The following is an 18,425-nucleotide window of genomic DNA, read 5'->3' as shown; positions in this document are numbered from 1 at the left end:
CCTACTGTTGCATTCACTGGAGTGGGAATAGTCATTTTAACCCTTTCGCTATCCAACACTTTCCCTACTGTTGCACTGTCTGGAGTGGGAATAGTAATTTTTACCCCTACGCTATCCAACACTTTCCCTACTGTTGCACTCTCTTGAGTTGGAATAGTAATGTTTACCCCTACGCTATCCAACACTTTCCCTACTGTTGAACTCTTTGGAGTGGGAATAGTAGCTTTTCCCTCCACTATCCAATATTTTTCTGTATTGTTTTATTTAATGTTGTGTATAATTTATTTTAAAAATATTGTAGTTTTTAAATTTGTTATATGCACTCTATCCAACACTTTCCCTACTGTTGCACTCTCTGGAGTGGGATAGAAATTTTAACCTCTATGCTATCCAACACTTTCCCTACTGTTGTACTCACTGGAGTGGAAATAGTAATTTTTGCCACCTACGCTATCCAACACTTTCCACACCGTTGCACTAACTGGAGTGGGAATATTAATTTTAACCCTTTCGCTATCCAACACTTTTCCTACTGTTGCACTCTTTGGAGTGGAAATTGTAATTTTTACCCCTACGCTATCCAACACTTTCCCTACTGTTTTACTCACTGGAGTGAGAATAGTAAATTTAACCTTTTGACATAGAACACTTCCCCTACTTTTGCACTCTCTGTAGTGGGAATAGTAAGGGGCCGATTCCGATTACGGACGCAAAACGAACTGACCGACACGGACCCGGACCGAATACCGACCGTCACGGACCAGCGCCGTACGACCCGTGCAGTACGATGCAACGCGTGTGAATTACAACCAACACGTACGGAATACAAGCCATATGACGGAGCCATAGAGAAAATAGTGATCCGGCCGGAAAACCGACACGGTTTTCACCGACCAACACGAACCCGGAATGAACCCGACCGACCCGTACCCGCGATGTACGATTAGCGTAGTACGATGCAATGTGTGTAAACTCAGACCGACTCGCACGGAGACCAAGCCGCATGACCGACACGCACAGACAACCAGGCACACAAGCAATAGAGACTGCCGTGACTGACGCGTACCAAACACAGAAGACAGGCAGCGAGAACGAGGCGGAGAAGCCCGCACGAGACAACAGCAGCGTCCGTTTCCGTCACATGAATGTCTCCTTCATGCCTAAAAAACACAAAGGAAAAAAGACAAAAAAAGGACCAAACAAGCAATGACAAAGCCAATAAATACCAAAGAAAAAACATGGGACAAAGACCCATCCACAACTCCAACTATATAAAGGACTACAATCACTACCATCATTCCTTGCAAACCGGAGACACAGCCAGCAGCAAACACCAGTACACAGCAACCACAGACACACTCACAACTCACCCATCACACAACTAACACACCATCATTACCTCATACAAAAGCGCACACACATACACACAGCAAAACTAACACCAACCCACCATCACTTGCCCCCTCACACACACATCACTCACCACCACCACCACCCATCACCATGCCTCCAAAGAAGAATCCAAAGTTCACAGATAGTGAGTTAGAAGTGCTGGTAGACAGGGTCATCAGAGTAGAGCCACATTTGTTTGGTACATTGGTTCAAAGGACCCCCATCTCACAGAAAACCAAGATGTGGGCGAGGATTGTGGACAAGGTGAATGCACAAGCACCAGCAAGGCGCACAAAGGACAACATCCAGAACATGTGGTATGACGTGTGCAGGAGGGTCGAGAAACTCATCGAAAAAGTTCACGGCTTGAGTCAGTGCACCGGCGGTGGCCCTCCTGCCAAACCAGTCAACTTCAGGACCTGGGAGGAGAAGGTGCCGGACATCCTACCACCAGAGAGCATCCATGGCCTAACAGAAATCCCAAAACCTGGTGAGTACACAAACAACATACTCAAGATTGTGTGGCAATGGGACAGTGAAACCATGCACCACAAGCAAAGCTACACTAACCAATAGATAATCAGCCCAAGATCTGTATGCCAGTCACACAAACACAATACCTGCCATCTCAGAGTGACTGGGAACTGTGCTATGACATGCACCAACCTACAAACAAATAGATCAAGCCAGTGGCACTAAGCCAAATACACCCTGCCAGACAGTTTGCCACCACAAACACACCACCTCACAGTGCAGCTGACTGTCATGAAGGAATAGTGGGGATGCAGGTGAAGTGAGTGTATCCAAAAGCATGATGGGGCCTGTAGTCACAGATAATGCACACCCTCCTGATTGGTCCATCAAGACCTCTCAGAAACATGCCCACATCACAGAGAGTGGAAAATGACTGTCAAGATGGCTGACACTGGGTCCTGCTGTGGGGAGCACAAGGCCCTGCTAGGGGTTGTGTGAAAATCAGAAGCAGGATACCACTGACTGACATCCTGAAAGACAACGTGCACGCCCTACAATGGAAGCACGTTTCATGATGGGAAGGAGGACTGACAGCCCTGACCATACTAATCAGCATGGGGAGACACAAACTCCACACAACTCACCGGGTACAATGCATTGACACACACCTCATTGAAATATCATCAAAAGATACCCTGTACTGGGTGCTGCTGTGTGAAGCACAGGGGCTCACTTGGGACTTGTAGCCAAACAAACACCAGGATTTCACACTCAGCCATCTTGCCATTGCAGTCACTCCCCCTCACAGGGAAGCAGAGTCAAGAGGGAGGAAGTATGGGCATGCTGGGAAGGGGGGTGTAGCCAAGGGTATGATGGGACTCGCAGTCACAGACAACCTACACCCACACACAGTCAGCCATCTTGCCATTTCTGTCACACACCCTCACAGGGAAGCAGAGTCAAGAGGGAGGAAGTGTGGGCATGCTGGGAAGGAGGGTGTGGCCAAGAGTATGATGGGAGTCGCAGTCACAGACAACCTACACCCACCCACATTGCCAAGCAAAAACAAACTGAACCATATTCGCCTCACAGGGAGTGGGAAGAGACTGACAAGATGTCTGACCCTGGGCTCTGTTGTGGGGAGCACAAGGCCATGCTGGAGAATGGCCAACAACAAACATCAGGACTACACATTCAGCCATCTTGCCATTGCTGTCACACCCCCTCAGAGGGAAGCAGAGTCAAGAGGGAGGAAGTATGGGCATGCTGGGAAAGAGGGTATAGCCAAGAGTATGATGGGAGTCGCAGTCACAGACAACCTACACCCAACCACATGGCCCAGCAAGATCAAACTGAACCATACTCACCTCACAGGCAGTGGGAAGGGACTGACAAGATGTCTGACCCTGGGCTCTGTTGTGGGGAGCACAAGGCCATGCTGGGAAATGGACAACAACAATATCAAACTCTGTCTGTGACAAGCTGGGACAAAGCAGTGTACAGGCAGGCATCTGTTTGAAAAGTCCTGTTTGTGAACCAACTATGCACATAGAAACATAAATCATATTGTGTGTCTCTTCCAAACACAGGTGGAGCTGGGCACCCAGCACCAAATGACGACGATACCCAGGCCCAGACTCTGATGGACACTGAGCTCTCTGGTCTAACTCTCTCACTGTCCTCTTCGGATGACGACGACCAACCTGGCCCCTCTGGTGTGAGCCATCATGCAGCACCAGCAGCATCAACATCTGACCCCCCTGTACCCATGCCTCCAGCATCTGGACACTGACAGGGCACCCCCGCCAACACGGACTGACCAAGGACAATCAACACCCACAGCACAGGGACACAGGACCCCCGGAAGCTACAGCCAACACCACCAGCAACACCAACCAAGGGGTCCCAGCTGGTCCTGCCTGTGTGGAGAGGGGTGCAGGGAGGGGTAGGAGGCACAGGGAGCGCCTTGCAGAGGGGTCTGGACTACATGATGACCCCCAACTGGCACGCATCTTAGATGCGTACCAGGATAGCACCGGAGGATTTGGCCAGGTAGTGGGGATCCTCAAGAACATGCAACACGAGCAGGTAGCCCACCATGCCCGCATAGAGGCCAAGTGGGATGACATCACTGCGGTGCATCGGGAAATACTGCAATGCCTCCGCCAGATCAACACCAACCTGTAAACACCCCCTGTGTGCCCACATCTGTCACAACACCATCTGCCAGTGCCACAGGGAGGGAGGAGGACTCTGGCGGAGAGTCCTCCCTGCACATGAGGATTCCCCCCCGGAGAAGAGGGGTCGTCCGAAGAAGGACATGTGAGAGGCAGATGTCCCAGCACTTCCCCCAGGGCCTCCAAACCTGTTATGGACAATGTTCTTTGTGCGCAACCCATTCACCTTGTCCAATCGCACACAACTCGCCCACATGACATGGAGTCTTCATGTGGGGCCAATGTATCAGATGACTGTGGACTTTACTCTGGACATGTCATCTACCAGCAATTCCAACTCCAATGTGAACTTTGGATTCCCAAACCACTGTACAGCACCCACCATCCTGTGCACTTCCCTCACACATGTTTGTAAATAAACTCACCAGTACACCATACTTGCCTCTGTTGTGATTCCAACTTGTCATGTTCAGGGAGATGTCGATCTACCACACAACACAGTGCATGCCAAATACTGCAACAATGTGACCAACGTAAGGTGAGCCATGGGGATGTGACACACGTGAGGGACACACACCACTATGGCAACACAAAACATACTCACCATGGCCATGTTACTCATCACACACAATGATGTTGACCTGAAACACATTGGCATGCACAGACACAACACCAAGCCCAGTCAGTGGTAACAAGTCCACAGGTGAGGTAAGCAGATGTCACTTGGATGTGGGAAGACAGACAACGCACATAACAAAGCATAGCACAGGTTCGTTACACATCAGCAACACGTTTATTCCACACTAGTTGCACGGTAATTCTACGTAACAGTGGACACACACTCACAATGTGTTGGAGAATGGAAGTCCAGGGATGTGTGGTACATCAGTTGATGGGAATTGTCAACTTCCACACTGGTGTTGGCTTCTGGGTGTTGGGGGTCAGTGTTGACCACACAACAGGCAAAGTACCCTGGGAAGGACAGACAGGATACAGTCAAAAGCACGGAAGAAAAGGAGAGAAATGCAATACACATGCACAAAACATGTTGCAAAACACCTACACACACACTAGTTAGCAGTACTACCCTATTGTGGAGTACACACCACCTGAATGGACACATCACAGCACACATCCAGTCAAGTGGCACACAGACACACTCAGACAGCAACAGAGCTGGCTCAACACATTCCAGGCTACCTCCATACATTCACATAACAACCCTGTAAACTCACATTCAGGTGAAGAAGTTGTTGGTGAGCTGGGAGCGGACGTCACCATCATCTTCATCATCACTGGCAATTTGGCCCAGGCCGGGATCCTCCACAGGTGCCGGAGGTTGGTCATCGTCATCATCATCCTGGATGAGAGGCACCTCCTTCCGCACTGCCATGTTGTGTAGCATGCAGCAGTTAAGGATTAGTTTGCCCACCTTTGCAGGCTCATATGGGAGGGCCCCTCCGGTCTTGTCCAGGCAGCGAAAGCGGCTTTTCAGGAGGCCGAATGTCCGCTCAATCACCCTCTTGCTCCGACCATGTGCCTCATTGTAGCACAGCTCGGCTGGTGTCGCAGGGTTCCTGAGGGGTGTCAGCAACCACACCATGTTGGGGTATCTGGAGTCACCTACACACACAAAAATGAAAAAGTAGCTGAGTTTTGTGGGAGTGCGGAATACAACAGTGACAAACACACACAATGAGAAACAGTCAGTACACACCAACAAGCCAGACATGCTGAGCTGGCATCTGTGACATCAGCGTTGCAATGCGACTACTCCTCATAATGTAGGCATCGTGCGCCGAACCAGGGAACCGTGCACACACATGTGTGATTGACATGTCAGCAAGACAGACCACCAGAGCATTGATCGAATGGTAGTGCTTCATGTTCCGGTATGCCTGCTCATGTGCCTGTGGTGGTATCAGGGCAACATGTGTCCCATCATTAGATCCAATGACGTTCGGCATCCTCCCCAGTGTATAAAAGGCATCCTTTATTTCAGGGAGTTCAGCTGGGCTTGGGAACCTGATATACAGGTCGAGGAATTGCAACATCCCCTCCAAGACATCGCGTAGCACCTGACTAAACATCGTTTGTGACATACCACCAGCAGTAGCCACAGTGTACTGGAAGGTACAGGTGGCAAAGACCTGCAGGGCTGCCATCACTTTCACCTCTGGGGTCAGTGCTGTGAGGTATGTCCAGCCAGGTAGCAGATGTGGCGCCAACTGCTCCGTCAACTCCGCAATCAGTGGCCTGGTGAAGCGGTACCATCTGATGCAGTCGCGTTCCTGCATGGTTGTAAGGTCTGGGAACGGACGATGGACAGCTGGTGCCCTGCAGTACAGAGATGCATGAAGGAAGATTGTCAGTTCATCCACCCATGTGGCCATGACCACGATCACAATCACATGCTAGTTCATGACATTACACAATGTACTGAGGTGTGTGCTGTTGGGCATGGACACATATGTCACATACAAGACCACCACCTCACATCTCAATTCCACATGTCCACATGAGTCCCATGTAGTGCAATGGCCAATCATCTGGATGTGTCACCCAACCTATGTGCTGCTGCAACGTTCAAAAAACACACCACCGTGACAATTGAGGCCTCATGTCTCCCAGGCATCACAGATCTTTGCCATGCACAAACCCAGGCTCCCTGTATTGCCACATCAACACAGCAATGGACATGGTGTAACACGTACACACCACAAGGCAAGCGTAAGTCCCACAGGTAGTGGCCACTGTTGTTCCTGCCGGTCCTACAAGTACGTCTCTTAGACACACATCCCATCAAGGTTGATGCATATACCACATGGATGTGGAGACTGTCACCCATTGGGAACATTTGATCAGACACATCTGAGACACAACATGCACACCGACTGTGGGTGCACATCAGTATTGTGGCTACAGGTCTCACTGTGACTAGGGGTGGGCGGAATTTGCGGAATTAACCTTCTCAAATTATCGCGAGAATGTTTAAAATTATCGCAAACAAGCAGAAATATCGCAAAGATGCGGAAGTTTTTTTCCGGCATGTTCGCGAGATTTTCTGCATGGTTGCGGGTCGCCAACTTACCCATGTGGTTGCTTGCGGGCGCGGCCATCTTGTTTTGAGTTGTTCTCGCGGTGCATGATCGCGAGAAGAAAGACGTGATCGCGCGACGCATGACGTCACTGCGGGCGCGAACTGTCGCGAGACAGCGCAAATGGCTAAAAACAATACAACATCTCATGGAGAACGCGACCGGATCAAGAAAACTTGTCGGCGAACGCAGGGATTCAGGTAAGGCGATCGCGCGCGCGCGAGAATGTATCATTTTACAGCGCGAGCAAGAAACAAATTATCGCCAAGCTGCGGAAACCGGAATTTTTGACATTTTCGCGCTCTCCGCGGAACGCAAAAATGTCAAATTATCGCAATTTCCGCGAACGGAACGAAATTTTTGCCCAGGCCTAACTGTGACGTGCATGCCATCACCCCCAGGACTCAGGGTGTATGTGAAATGTCCTAAACATATCCAACCTGACACTGTGGCCTTGACTCATGCCCATTACTGTCCAATTGCACATCACAGTGGTAATGTGCACAACACACAAATGATTCTGCCCCCATGTACACGTGCACGGCCTGGGAGTGATTGCACAAAGTGCCAGCCAAAAAAACAGCTGTGCCCCCCCCCAAACACCCAGGGAATGCAGCCTTACATGCCATGGGACACTGTGTGGCCAATGCTATAGTGTGGCAGGTGTGCACAGGTGTCCATGGCCAGTATATGTGTGTTGCATCCGTATAATAGTCACACTAATGAGGCCCGACGCGGGTGACAATGCATACACACTGCACGGGTCATGTCCGAGCCGTGCGTACGCTTTGTAATTGAATGCAATGAGGTCTGAAGCGGGTGACAATGTGTGCGCATTGCACGGGTCATGTCCGAGCTGTGCGTACGCTTTGTCATTGAATGCAATGAGGTCCGACGCGGGTGACAATGCGTACGCATTACACAAGTCATGTCTGAGCCGTGCGTACGCTTTGTCATTGAATGCAATGAGGTCCGTCGCGGGTGACAATGCATATGCATTGCACAGGTCATGTCCGAGCCGTGCGTACGCTTTGTCATTGAATGCAATGAGGTCCGACGCGGGTGACAATGCATACGCATTGCACGGGTCATGTCCGAGCCGTGCGTACGCTTTGTCATTGAATGCAATGAGGTCCGAGGCGGGTGACAATGCGTACGCATTGCACGGGTCATGTCCGAGCAGTGCGTACGCTATGTCATTGAATGCAATGAGGTCTGTCACGGGTGACAATGCGTACACATTGCACGGGTCATGTCCGAGCAGCACGTACGCTTTGTCATTGAATGCAATGAGGTCCGACGTGGGTGATTATCATGCATACGCGTCAGACAGGCATGGTCCAAGACAGGCGTACGCATTGGCGATTGAATCGTATGTTGACGGGTGCATGTGTATATTCAAAATACGCGTTGTACAGTCAGTTGAACGAACCGGGCGCACCCATTGGCTCTGGACTGTCATGGAGACGGATGCGGATTAAAAACTTGTACGAGTTGTGCACTGGAAATTCAGTTGGATGCCTACAACAATGTCGCAATTTCAAGTGTTCCATGAAGGTGAAGATTTGAACGATGTGGAAGGCGTGTACGAGTCGTACTTTTAAATGGATTGGCCAGATTCATAGAATGCAACCGTGTTTGACCTATCACTTGGGAGACATGGCACAGATTCTGCCTCTGCAGCACAGATATAAGGCTGGCTGGCCCCCAGGGAGTTCACTTGCCTGCACTACATGCTACTGGACCACATTCCTGCTACCACTGCTGCTGTCTATGCATCCTCTGGCTCCTGCTATGGCACATACTCTGGAGAGGGCTCCAGCCTTCACTGAGGAGGAGAACCAGGCCCTGCTGGATGGGCTCCTTCCAGAGTACAGAAAGCTCTATGGGAAACCAATGGGAGCAGGTGAGTGTGCAGTCCACTGCCTTCCTAATTATGCATGTTGTCTGACTAGCAGTACTAGCAGTGTGTACACCAGTGGCAAGCATTCTCAATGACTACTTTCATCCCCCAAAGTGTGTAGGTACATGCAATGAACAGTTTCCCTGCTGCTAAAGTGCATTATTGCAAGCTTAAACTATCCAGGCATTGTTAACATGTCAGACCTGCATGTGCTTTTGCAATCCCCATGGTTGCACTACCTATGTAATTTATTTCCCTTTGTGATGATGACATGTCTATCCAAATGTGTGCTGCAGCAATCTGGGGCATGTGTGTTCATGTACTTTTCACTTTGTCCTCCTCACAGGTTGATGCCCACCAGAAGAAGGAGATATGGCTGACCATCGCCTGGGCTGTTCGTTCTGTGGGGGTCTACAAGCGCCGGATCCGCAACTGCAAGAAGAGGTGGCAGGACCTTCGGGGCTGGACCCGGAGGATAGCTAGAGTCCAGCTGAAGCTGTCACCTCCACGCATGAGGGGTGGACACTGGACCCTGACTTGCCACATGCTCCGTATCCTGGCAGTGGTCTTCCCGGACCTGGATAGGCAGCTGAAGGCCAGGCAGCAGCAGGAAGGGGGTAAGTCCATGTCTGATCTGTGTACTATGGCTGACATGCAAATAGCAGTCTTTTGACCTGGTCACACTTCCACATTACGTAGCTCTTGTAGTCCCAAACTCAGGTCCCTCATTTGTGTGATGCACCCTCCTCATCTGTTCCACAGGTGTGGCCCCTACAATCTGTTGCTTGTGTCACTAGGGCACTGTGTCCCTGCAGTCAGCTATGCTTCAGGTACCGGTCAGCATCAGTTCCCGTGAATCTGTTGTGTGTTTCATAATTGATGGTCTGACTCGCAACATGTGACTGGGGTATTCCAAACAAACCCATGCAGCAGGGGACTCCAATATTTGGGCCTCAGGAGTATGTATAGCAAGTATGTCACACTTGCTTAGCCACCTGACTACTGTCCACGGTCAAACACTGTTTCACTTATAAAGACCAGAGAGGGTTTTGGAGACAGGATAAATGGCGCTAAGGCAGATGAACGGACAGATGAAGTCAGAAGAACAAAGAACCAATGCTTAACGGTGCAAACAGGTCAGGGGAATACCCAAAACCCCTGTATAAGGTGTGGGCAAAAGCCCATACCGGAACAATTATAAGCAAATCCTGTGCACACGTGACAATATAGTTAATGAGATCACAGAAAAGATAACAGAGTTCAATGAACAATGGAAAGATGTTGTTTTAATTCAAACGATGTCTTTCATCAGTACAAAGAGCGCCAGCCGACACGTGTTTCGTCAACAGTAGAACAACTGTGACTCTTCAGGGCTGGGAAACAATATGATATTGGATCAAAAAACCACAAAGCAAAAGGAAAGGAGTGACAATAAATACAATAAAAAACATGGTGGTGACAAAACAAAATGAATCCAGAATACGGTGAATAAAGTGACACAATAAGTGAAAAAGAACAAATGCCAATGAAAAAGGGGGTAACAACAAAAAGGACAACGGCAAGAGAATCTGAACAGAAAGGTAAAGGTTCATAAATAGAGACTTAATGGCAAAAAGCATGAAAAAGAACAGCTCTAGGAGAAATAAAGTCTCACCATGTGGTGTTGCCTAAATGACATAATATTGGCACGAAGTGATAGAGAATGTCTTGACATAATCAACACTGTATCCAGCAAAAGCAGTTAGAAAAAAACAATTGTATTTAATAAAAACAGCCTCAATTGCTCAAAACTGAAGATTCGAGAACAAGTAAATAATTGGACGTAACAGATGCAACAACTGTGAGGCAAAGGGGCAGAAAACGAGGTAAGGGTGCCGTACAAAGCGTAGTGAAAAGTATACACAGTAGTGCAAAAGAATAAAAAGGCGCTAGAGCATGCAACTAACATGCGGTGCGTGGCACTATGTAAATACGATTAAAAACGACAAGTCTAAGTCAACAGGTGATGTAAAATAACAGCAACGACTATGAAAGGCAAACGGCAAAGTATAGGAGCATGCTGAGAGGAGGGGATTCGGACAAATCAAAAGCAACGTAGTGCGGAAGGACAACTGCAACAAAACTCACCAAGATGAGCAATGTCATGAGAAAATGATCGAAAGCCGTCGGGAACAAAAGTAAAGCGGTCTCCCATGGGTCGGTGCGACCAGGAAATCAATGGGCTGGAAAAAAACGGTAGGAATGAAAAACTAAAGGGCACAGCATAAGTACGGCATGACGGCCAAAGCGTACGGGGATAGACACATACCTGTATAAGTCGGTGCAAGGTAGCAGAACTGTCTTCCGAAGTGCGGGAGGATGGCGGTAAAACCAGAAAGCGGTTATAAAGGAAAAATAAACTGAGGACTAGAAGGCTAACCTTCGTGAGATTAGCCGGAAGTGAGGGTTCTGGTGACGTAGGTGAAGTAAAAACAGAGAAGAGACTACTCCCAATGGATCATGTTGTTGCAAGCACATGCAACTGTAGTATCTCACACATTACCTTTTTAGACGTAGAATTTTATGTTAAGAACAACACCTTACAAAGCAGACTTTTTCGTAAGGAGACAGCATGTAACGCCATTCTCCATGCCACCAGCTCCCACCCCGTACATCAGATTCAAGCCATTCCTTATGGTGAACTCATCAGAGCTAGAAGGAACTGTAGTGAAGACACTGAATTCAACAAATGCATGACTGACATGGGAAAAAGATTCTCTCAACGCGGATACGATACCAACCTTATCAATAAAGCTGTCAACAGAGTCATCAAAACGGACAGGAATAACACACTTCGACCCAAAACTCGGATCAAACCCACCCTTCAAACGACCAGACTGATAACCAACTACAATGGCCTTAGCTCTGTGATCAGAAGAAGCATGAACAAACATTGGAACATTCTGCTCACAGACAGAAATCTCAAAGAGATCATCACCACCAAACCTTCGATCACATTCAGACGTGGAAGGACTTTGCGTAACAGGCTTAGCCCTACTGTTCCTCATACTGCCCCTACACGATCTTGGCTTACACCTCACACCATTGGTTTCCACAAATGTGGATGCTGTGGTGTTTGCAAATGGGCATTGAATGGAGTCAAGGAATTCTCCAGCCATCATAAACACCGTTTTGAAATCAGGTTTAACATTAATTGCAACACCAAATTCGTTGTGTATGTGCTTGAGTGCACCTGCAAGAGCCAATACGTGGGCAGTACCATCAGAGCCCTGAAAGAAAGAATCAGCGAACATGCCAGAGCCATTCACACCAATGACTCAAGATACCCTATGGCCATACACATAGGCTCTTGCCCCACCCAAGGAGCTCACAAGAGATTTTCCTTTTTTGGAATTGACATTGCCCCACCCAACATAAGGGGCGGTAACCGTGAACTAAGATTGAGACGCCTTGAAGCAACCTGGATAATGCGTCTTCACACAGTGAGCCACGGCCAAAATTCTGACCACGAACTCCAATATTTGTTGGGTTCCTAACTCGTTCTGCTCTTCTTTCTCATCTCCCACTCATTGTCCTTTATTGCTGACTACTCCTCTTGTGCTGTTCAAATTAAGCCTTCTTAACCTTTTTCATTACTTTGCTGTCCACCTTTACTTTCCATAACTGTTTCTCTCTTCCTTCCTTGTTTTTCTCCACTAGAACTTATAGCCTTATTTTCCTATTTCCTAACTTTCTATTATTTTGTTCTTTTGATACACTGCGAAATATACACTATTTCTAAAACATGTTATTTCCTTTTAAACTTTTACTTTCTCTTGTTACTCATATTCAAAGCACATATTATTCTCTTATCACATATTTTTCTGCAACAATTGTAACTTTGTGAATACTTTAATTATGCTTCCTCTTCCTTTTCCTTTTCTATCTTTTCCTACATTCATCTCGCCACTCCCCCCCTTTTTTTGCCTACCATGTTATGTATTTTCAGTGTTCACTTGCTCATATATTTTTGCTTTGTCTGTAACACTTGTACTGTTGATGTAGCATTGCCCCCTTTTTTTGCGATCTTTAGTCATGCTTATTTGCTTTATTAATACTTTTTCACGTGTTTGCTTGCAACAACATGATCCATTGGGCGTAGTCTCTTCTCTGTTTTTACTTCACCGACGTCACCAGAACCCTCACTTCCGGCTAATCTCACGAAGGTTAGCCTTCTAGTCCTCAGTTTATTTTTCCTTTATAACCGCTTTCCGGTTTTACCGCCATCCTCCCGCACTTCGGAAGACAGTTCTGCTACCTTGCACCGACTTATACAGGTATGTGTCTATCCCCGTACGCTTTGGCCGTCATGCCGTACTTATGCTGTGCCCTTTAGTTTTTCATTCCTACCGTTTTTTCCAGCCCATTGGTTTCCTGGTCGCACCGACCCATGGGAGACCGCTTTACTTTTGTTCCCGACGGCTTTCGGTCATTTTCTCATGACATTGCTCATCTTGGTGAGTTTTGTTGCAGTTGTCCTTCCGCACTACGTTGCTTTTGATTTGTCCGAATCCCCTCCTCTCAGCATGCTCCTATACTTTGCCGTTTGCCTTTCATAGTCGTAGCTGTTATTTTACATCACCTGTCGGCTTAGACTTGACGTTTTTAATCGTATTTACATAGTGCCACGCACCGCATGTTAGTTGCATGCTCTAGCGCCTTTTTATTCTTTTGCACTACTGTGTATACTTTTCACTCCGCTTTGTACGGCACCCTTACCTCGTTTTCTGCCCCTTTGCCTCACAGTTGTTGCATCTGTTACGTCCAATTATTTACTTGTTCTCGAATCTTCAGTTTTGAGCAATTGAGGCTGTTTTTATTAAATACAATTGTTTTTTTCTAACTGCTTTTGCTGGATACAGTGTTGATTATGTCAAGACATTCTCTATCACTTCGTGCCAATATTATGTCATTTAGGCAACACCACATGGTGAGACTTTATTTCTCCTAGAGCTGTTCTTTTTCATGCTTTTTGCCATTAAGTCTCCATTTATGAACCTTTACCTTTCTGTTCAGATTCTCTTGCCGTTGTCCTTTTTGTTGTTACCCCCTTTTTCATTGGCATTTGTTCTTTTTCATATAGTGTTTTTTTCACTTATTGTGTCATTTTATTCACCGTATTCTGGATTCATTTTGTTTTGTCACCACCATGTTTTTTATTCCAATATCATATTGTTTTCCAGCCCTGAAGAGTCACAGTTGTTCTACTGTTGACGAAACACGTGTCGGCTGGCGCTCTTTGTACTGATGAAAGACATCGTTTGAATTAAAACAACATCTTTCCATTGTTCATTGAACTCTGTTATCTTTTCTGTGATCTCATTAACTATATTGTCACGTGTGCACAGGATTTGCTTATAACTGTTTCACTTAGTCCTGGCCAGACATGCCCCCTCAAGGGCATTTAGAAACACGCAGTAATCCCACTCCTGTGTATGAAATTGCAGGTTGTGCTCAGTGACATGTGCCCTCAGGTGTCTGCCTCTGTGTCATTAGTGTGTGGCTTGTTGCTACGTACAACTGGGGTGTCCATGATTCAGAGGGTCAGCATGACATCTGCAATGTGACTGTGAGAGACAAGACCTGTGTGACATATAGGTGTGTGATCATCTGACAGTGCACAATGGTGTATGCAACTGTGTCCTTCATGCAGCTGGGTTACATGCATGGCAGACTGTCATGTGTTAATGTACAGGGATTAGTGTCTGCTGCGACTCATATGTCTGATTTGCATGATGTGGGATCTTCTGGGTCCTGGATATTTTGTTTGCATGGGATGGGCAAGTGCGCCGGTCATCTGCTGAGTTTGCTTTACCCCAGAGCTAGGATTGTGAGTCAGTGCATATTGTTGTTGTCTGGATGCCCTGCCCCTGTGACAGGAGACAGTGTTGACTGACTTTCAGGGCATCCCGGTGCCATGGCATTTAACTTGCTATGAGTGAGCCTGCATTGTGTTCAAGTGTGCACCATGCACCACATTGTGGCATTGCCCATCAGGACTGGAGTACATCATAGTGTGTGTTGCTGGCATGCATCACAAGCATGTGGAATGAGTCTCTGCCCATCCCTTCATCCGGACACTTGTACTGAGTCAGTAGCAAGAGATGTGCTGTGTGTATAGTGACATACTCCTACATGTTCACTTGCATGTACAACTAATGTGTGGGTGGTGCATGTTGGCACATTGGGGTGTTAGCATCCAACATGCAACGGACATATGTGTGAAAGTCAAGGAGGGATATGTGTGCCATGGTTGATGTTGAGAATGACAATTGTCTTATCCTAAACAGTGTTGGCACTTTGAGCTGTGTTCAGCTGATGATGCCAGGGCTTGCCCTGTGATGTGATGTACTCACTGTGGTGTGTGCAGTCGGTGCAGGTGACTGATGCTGTTCTCTTACTTCCTATTCCTATCCAGATACATCCACAGCCACAGGAGGGAACAGCTCCATGGACCAGGAGGAGCCACAGAGCCTTACAGGGACAGAAGGAGAGGAGTCGGGTGGACCCAGTGGCACGGAGGGCGAGTGGAGCCACACAGAGGAGTCGTCCAGCACCATCCCCTCCAGCTGAGGGCCACAGCAGCTCTGAGGATGACTCTCTTGTGGAGGTGGGTGTCAGCAGCCACCAAACCCCAGCTAGTTAGGCTGGCAACGCCCCCGCCACCACCACCACCACCACCCCCCTCCCATCGGCTCCCATCCCAGAGGTCCCTGTGGGCTCCCGTGTTCGTGAGCATGTCTCCTTTGTGCCAGGCACCGCACCCCCTGCCCCTGTGTCCTCTGCTGCCCTGAGTGAGGAGTCTGTGGACTTTCTTCGACAGATCCATGTAGGGCAGACGTCAATGCTGAAGGTCCTCCATGCACACACAGGTCTATTGACACAACTGGTGTCATTCATGGAGGGCATTTCCTCGGGCATGTCTGCCCTACAGAGGACCAATCAATCCGTGGCCTCCTCACTGACGGCAGCAGTGTCCCTCCTCCAACAGTACCGCACCCCTCCTACCTCTGCACCACCCACGATTCCTAGCACCCTACCTGTCCCAAGCACAGAAACCCCCAAACCAAGGTCTAGACGTGCACACAAGCAAGCGCAAGGGACTGATTCCACACTCACAGGGGCTGGTTTGCTGACACAGACACAGTCATCCACAACCACTCCGCAGTCCTCCGAGACCTCTCCCTCCCAGCCCCCTTCCCTTGCCTCACCTGCAACCCCATGCCCCCAGAAGCTCTTCCTCTGTGACCATGGCCTCATCCCCACTGACCCTGCAGATCCTGATTACAAGGGGAAGAGGAAGTCCCCACACACAGAAGGGAGTGCCCCTCACACCCGGACACCCTCCCCCAGGCGCAGTCAGACAGAGACGCCCACCCACAAGTCCACCCGGCGCCAGAAGTGCAAGCCCTCCCAGCCACCACGCAGCTCCAAGGCAAAGTCTCCGTCCTCAATCCCCCAGGCCACCACTCCAGAGGTTCCCCCGCTACTCCCTGCCCCGGGTTCCCCCACACACAGATACACCATCCCCAAATTGCTAAGGCCATCCCTCCTAGCACTTGCTCCTCCACACCTGGTCAGACAGTTGGTGCCACTGATGTGGGGACCGTGTCCCCCCCTGCCCTGCCGACCTCACCTGCCCCCCATTCCACTCCCATGGATGTAGGCACTGCTTTGGAGTCCACGACCACTCCGTCTGACTTGGGCACTGCAGTGGTGAGCCAATCCACTCCATCTGACCTGCCCACTGGAGTTGTGCCGGCACCCACCCCATCTGACTTGTGCCCCACAGTTGTGACAGCACCCACCACTTCAGTCAGCTCCACTGCAGTTGCAAATGTCTCGCCTGCATCCACCACCTCTTAACTGCCTCCTTCTGCTGCGCCCTGATCCTGTCCCTGCGGTGCCTGGCCTGCCCCCATGTATGCCCCTCCGAGGGGATGACCCCGATCCTTAGTAGTGCAGGCAAGCAAGGTGTGACAGTTGTCACTCTACTTCACTCCTTGGCATTTGGACATGGACTGGCCATTGGCCTTTTGTTAGAACAGACGTTTCACTTTTAATATGCTGAGTAAAGCTTTTTTCTTTGTCCCTGTGAACTTGATTTAGCTGTACATTATGTTGATGTTGTTTTACATGCCCTTGCACCTGCAATGCTTGGTTTACAATGTTTAACTGATGTGTTGATGTGAGGTACTCCCTGTGGTCCATGAGATATGTATCCTATTCTGGTGGGTATCCATGTCATCCTTTGCAGCTACCTGGGTGTGTCAGGGTCAACTATTTGTGTACATCTCTCTGTGAGCATTTCACTTGCATGGTCACATCTGTGGCTTGCACCCCTGCACATATGATGTGCTTCCCATTGTCCAATTTGTCACTTCCACATACTTTGTGCTCATCAACACTGGACCTACAGGTGTGGGCATCATTGTAATAGGAGCAACTGGGGCCTCTGTGCAACTTGTTAGACATATGTTTTGGGTATGTGCAAATGAGTTAGGGGAGACTCACTTACCCAGGCTGACTGACCAAGTGTTCTGCAGACATCAGAGGGACTTGCGGTGAATATGTTTGGCCCAGCTGAGCTCCCACAGGAGTTGGGTCCCCTCAAGTAAGTGTGTTGTCCAATGACATGGCCTGGGCCCATGGTGTGTGTTGTATGAGCATGTGTGTGTGTCCACATCCCTGTTCATACACAGACAGTGTTCCCTTGATATGTTCCTGTTGTTGATGCTTACTGAGTGGTACTGGGTTCATCCCACTACTTTTCCAATGGGCTACCAGATGTGTGGGTGCATGACACACTACTGTTAATTGGTGTATCATCATTGGGATCTGTCAGTTCTGAGTGGTGATGATGTTGTCAGACACAGATGGGACACAGTCAGGGTTCCTCAAGGCACCTGTTTATTTGCTAAATCATGTAGTTGTCACTAGGTGGTAGTTTTCTGTTATTGAGACAGTTGTATGTGTGTGTGACTGCTCCCACTTGTGTGCCTTGTGTTTCTCCTTGGCATCTGCATTGTCCTGGGACTGTGGCAGGGATTCTGAAGGTTACATGAGCTTTGAGGTCATGGCCATGTACCGCATACTGTGCAGTATGTCTGTCATTCTCCAGGGTTGTGAACTGTCCTTGTGTGATGTGTGTGTGCACCTTAGTTCCTCCCAACATTCCTGTGTTTGTAATGGGTGCATTTGCAATGTCACCTGTCCATGTGGGCTTCACAGATACACATTGTTGCAGTTCAGGGTGTGTGGTGTTGAGGGTGGACTGATGTGAATGTTTGCATAGGTGGTCCCCTAGCTCCCGTTTGTCCATGGATGAGGGGCCATGCTGAG

The sequence above is a fragment of the Triturus cristatus genome, chromosome 2_1 (assembly GCF_964204655.1).
Source record: "Triturus cristatus chromosome 2_1, aTriCri1.1, whole genome shotgun sequence".
Taxonomy (NCBI): domain Eukaryota; kingdom Metazoa; phylum Chordata; class Amphibia; order Caudata; family Salamandridae; genus Triturus; species Triturus cristatus.
The sequence above is the reverse complement of the archived record's forward strand: the minus strand, read 5'-3'. Positions refer to the sequence as shown.